The 5,000-nt window shown below is 41.8% G+C and overlaps 1 protein-coding gene and 1 long non-coding RNA gene across 4 annotated transcripts in view; one reads left to right on the forward strand and one right to left on the reverse strand.

Annotated features, from left to right (window-relative positions):
* Window positions 1–5,000, forward strand: part of LOC135099421 (synaptogenesis protein syg-2-like) — a 197,630-nt gene that overhangs the window by 84,084 nt on the left and 108,546 nt on the right. The gene's annotated exons all lie outside the window — the stretch shown is intronic.
* LOC135099432 (uncharacterized) overlaps window positions 1–5,000 on the reverse strand; it is a 113,936-nt gene that overhangs the window by 77,695 nt on the left and 31,241 nt on the right. For 2 of the 3 annotated variants that reach the window (XR_010267947.1, XR_010267949.1), the window contains exon 3: window positions 1,602–1,662. The exons of the other annotated variant lie outside the window; for it this stretch is intronic. This is a non-coding gene — a long non-coding RNA (uncharacterized LOC135099432). The remainder of the gene's footprint in view (window positions 1–1,601; window positions 1,663–5,000) is intronic. 3 annotated transcript variants of the gene reach the window in all.

Here is a 5,000-nt window from a genome sequence, read left to right on the forward strand (position 1 = left end):
CCCCTCCAATCAAATTTTCCCTCCTTCCTCTACCTCTTCCACTAACATTCATCCTTTTCTAATCCATTTTCGTCTAACCCAACCTCCTTTCCTCTCACCATATTTTATTTCCTCTTTCCCTCCTAACATTAATCCTCCTTCCTCTATTCACTTTATTTTCTTCTTACCAAATTACCCTTTCCTCTTTCTATCATCCATTCTTCTTCCTCATCTACCTTCATCTCTTTTTTTTTTCTTTCAGGTTTTTCTTCTTTCCTTTTTCCTTCATCTTTTTTTCTCTATCCCTTTACTTTTTGCCAAATTGTATTCTTACCATTATCCCTTCACTATTCACCCTTATCACCTTACTTCCCCTTCCTTCCTTTTTGTCAAACGTTTCTTTCGTTTTTTTTTTATTTATCCTTCTCATATCACTCACATCCCCCTTCCTTCCTTCCGTCAACCATTCACCATTCCCCTTCATCCTTCATCCATCTTACTTCCCTCACCCTTTCCTTCCCTCTTTCTTTCTTCCCCCATCCTTCTGATATCTGTTTTTACTTCTTAGCAATTTCCTACCTTCCTTCTTCCAACTATTTACCCTTCAACATCATCCTTCCTTACCTCCCACCACATTTTCTTTCCTTTCACCAACTACTATTCCCTCTAGCAATCCTATTTCCCTCGCTCCTTACCCCCTACTACGTTTTCCTTCCTTCCATCACCTACCTTCCTATCAAACGTCCACCCTTCCCTCCTTAGCTCACTACCTTTCACATCGAGGAGGCCAAGGAGTCAGCGGACGAAGAGTTAGGGTGAATCCCAATGAAGTCCGACCTTGCTATTGTTAACGGCGAGGAAAACGCGGTACACGTGACAACCCTGTGGCCAGCCATGCTTGTAAAGGGACGGCGCTTCCATTCCCAATAGAAGATAAGGAGGAGGTTGTGCCAGGTTGGGTTGTCAAAAGAAAAAGGTTAGAAAAAATGGGGTATATTGAACATATTTTTGGTAATTATGCAGTGAGTTTGGTTAAAAGATAGGAAGTTATGTGGGAAATCAGGTAAATTTAGTATGAAGATATGAAATTTCTCAAGTTGGTTTAGGTCAAAAGGTAGTTTAGGGAGAAAATAAGAAAAATTCGATAAAGTTTGAGTACTTATCAAGATGGAAGATAACAAGTAATCAACGAAATAAGGTGAATTTTGTATGGTGAAGATAAATACTTTGTTAGGTCTGGTTGGTTTAGGTCAGAAAGTTATTGGAAAGCACAGTAAAGTATGGCTGGGGGTAAATATGCCGTGAGTTGTGTTAAAAGATAGCAAGTTATGTAGGAAAAAAGGTAAATTTAGTATGGAAAAAGATAAAGCCTTTGTAAGTTGAGTTAGGTTAGAAGGTGAAAGGTGAGGGAAAAATTAACGTAAATAGAACATAGTTAGGATAATTATGCGGTGAGTTTGATTAGAAAAATATAAATGTATGAGGGAAAGTAAGTATATCTAGTAGTTAATTATTCAGCTGATTCGATTAAAATATAAAGTTTTATGCGGAACAAGGCTAGTATGGTTAAGGCAGTTTAGTGGTGTACTAAAGTTGTGAGGTAAAAACTGACAGATTCTTACCTTCACCTGCAACAATTAAAAGCCACTGCGAGTATCTGCGTGTGGCCCGATTCCTTTTTATCTGCGAAGGTAAACGAATTTCAAACGCTCACATCCCGTAGGTTTTGTTCAGTCTTAAAAAAAAAAAAAAAAAAAAAAAACTTTCGTACAAATTTTTCTCAAAAAATTTTAAGTATTTTCAGGTAATAAGCGCATGTACCAAGCAGTTAGCCGGTGAAAATTGCTTCTTTACTTTTCTTTTTTTTTTCACTCAACACTGACCAATCCTTTTTACATCGCTTTGTGCTGGCTCAGTTCTATTTCCCTTGACGCTTTACAACATTCTTCACTTTAAAATAGTTTTCCCTTTGTAACAATTCTGCCTTCACACGAAACACACCAACTCCCTTTACTGCAAGCCATCCCTTCACACCGAGCTTCCCTCTTTTTGCTTCGGCCTTCCCTTTGCGCCAGTCTCTCCTTTACTGATACATCAAAGGTTGTGTAGAATGCAAGCGACAGGCGTCAGGGGAAAAGGACTAGCATGTTGCAGGTGGTTTTTGTCATTTGTCAGCAGTTCAACCCGGTAAATTATTCTTAATGGCAAAAATTCTTCATTTCTAAAAGCATGGCACACAAATATATAAAGCAAGGCAACGTGCTCAAAATGTTATGTAGCTGGGGTTTATATTCATACGTGAGGCACATGAGGTAATATAAGGTGCATATATACAGCAGTAAAGGTGTGGAATTTCAGTGAAACATTAACGTCCTCAAAACCCGGCATAATTTATCCTAAAGACACATTAACATTTCACACAATACCCAGTGGAATGCTTTTTTTTACATATATATATTCATCAGGTGTAAAATGTCGTGCTTTCACGTTAAATCCAAACGCCACACTATTTTTTATATCCAAAACACCTCTAGCATTTTAAAGATTCTCACAAATATGTTCACTACAACCGCTACTGCAAAACTAACACCTGCTATTGCTGCTACTACTATTACTACTACCACAACCACCACAACTACCACCACCTTTCACACTTCAGACTCCCAACACGACTAAATTAAAATTATCAGTATAAAGTAATCACCATAACCACCATCACCAATACACTAACAACTACCATTAACACCACGCACTGGCTCTAATCACCACCACCATTACAGATGCTACCTTTCATATTCACGCAACCACACACAAAAAAAAAAAAAAAAAAGGTATCAGAGCCCTTATCACAATCACTACAACCATTACCAACATCCACTGCTATTCCCTCTAATCCTACCCACCAGCACAAGTACCACGATCACCACAACTATCGTTATTGTTACCATTACATAGTCATTGTTCATCAGTACCATCACCACGAGAACCAGCTACAACAACAACTACTACTACTAATACTACTGCCACGACCAGCCTCTATTCACCATTACTACCATTAACCACTATCACCACCACCACAATAACAAAAGAAAAGGAGTGGAGTGTAGGCAAAGACTGCTGTGTTTTGCTGTGCTGTGCTGTGATGTGCTGTGCTGTGCTGTGTTGTGTTGCGTTGCGTTCCGTTGCGTTGATGAATAAATACTTCCCAGAGTTGCTACGAGCTTCGGCAAGGCATAAATCTCTCTCTCTCTCTCTCTCTCTCTCTCTCTCTCTCTCTCTCTCTCTCTCTCTCTCTCTCTCTCTCTCTCTCTCTCTCTCTCTGGTTACGAGGGAAAGTGCAATTACGACAGGTGGTAAATATTTAAGGGCGCACACACACACACACACACACACGCACACACACACACACACACACACACACACACACACACACACACACACACACACACACACCAATACTTGATGGCGGGTCGGAGAGAACATAACAGGCGGGCTAAACTGGAGCTTCCCAAAGATTTGCTGGAAAACTCGTTAACATAACTCGCGCGCGCAGGGCCGCCCAGACACTCCCCAAGATGGCCCAGGATTCGCGATGGATGCACGGCCTAAGAAACGACCCCCTGGTACCGCCTCCCTTAAGTCTTTTTAGAAGGACGACTCTCTCACTCTCCTTCCCCACCCTACGACTGCCCATTGTTGCTTTCCCTCGTATCTTCCCCAGGGCTCTTTCTTTTCTCTTCCAGCCACAGACCTCAACATTTCAGTCTCCAGGCATCCTTGTAGTTCCCTCCAGCATCCCTCATGTTCCACCTAGCTCTTATCTACCTTTGTAAGTTCCCTGAGGCTTTCTTCTACCTTTTTGTTAAAAGATCTTAATTTTTTTACCTCGCAAACATCTACCTTCCATTTATGCAAATCCTTTAACTTTTTTTACATCATACTCAACGTTCATTCACCTCTCCTAAATCTCAAAATTTCACTAATTCCTCTTCCACCTCTCACTCAACCTAAAACTGTACGGCATTTTAGTCCAAAAGATAGCCCATTTTCATGCTGTCAGTCCCTTTACCCTTCACCACTCCTTACTTGGCTTTCATCCAGCTCCCTTTCAACCCTCAGTCTTCTTCATCAGTCCCTTTACAACCTCTAGCTTGTTCTAACTTATCCCCAAACATCTATTTCCATCCACACAACCCCTTCAGTCTCCCGCACGCTCCTCTCAGCCCTCATCCAACTCTCCTTAAGCCCTCATCCAGCCTTTACCATTTCCCTTACAGCCATCATCACCACAATCCCCTCCTTTCTCCCCCATTTGCTCTCGTCATCCATCCCTGAAACTCCCCCTACAGCCATCATCTCCTCCTCAATCCTCTCCTCTGCTCCTATTCGCCCTCGTCAGGTTCCCCTAACGCCCCAGGTCTTCCCCATCTCCTCTCCTGCCAGGCCCCGCTGCGTTGTGAATGTGACGGGGACTCGGCGGCGACTGATGGTGATGACGGTGCAGCAGGAGGGAGGGAAGAGGAGAGAGAGAGAGAGGAGAGAGGGAAGCTGAGAGAGGATGAATGGAGGAAGGAAATTAGACGGAAAGTGGAGTGTGGTTATGAATCAAGTAACATTCAGTATTTTGGAGGAAATGTGTGTGTGTGTGTGTGTGTGTGTGTGTGTGTGTGTGTGTGTGTGTGTGTGTGTGTGTGTGTGTGTGTGTGTGTGTGTGTGTGTGTGTGTGTGTGTGTGTGTGTGTGTGTGTGTGTGAATAATAACCACTACAATAGTTCATGGTTTACTTGACAATTCATGACACCAACACAGGATTTTACATATCACTTTCATTTATCATCCTGGTGTTGTCTGGCAGCATTTCCTGATGTCACCATTCCATCCACATTACACTCACTGATTCCTAATCCATCACACTCTTTACTCTTGATCCTAGCAGCTCAAAATCCAACAACAGTAAAAAGTACACCTATGCTAAAAAAAAAAAAAAAAAAGTAATAATCCTAACACCAAGTACTCAAACA

This window comes from Scylla paramamosain, chromosome 4 (assembly GCF_035594125.1).
Source record: "Scylla paramamosain isolate STU-SP2022 chromosome 4, ASM3559412v1, whole genome shotgun sequence".
Taxonomy (NCBI): Eukaryota; Metazoa; Arthropoda; class Malacostraca; order Decapoda; family Portunidae; genus Scylla; species Scylla paramamosain.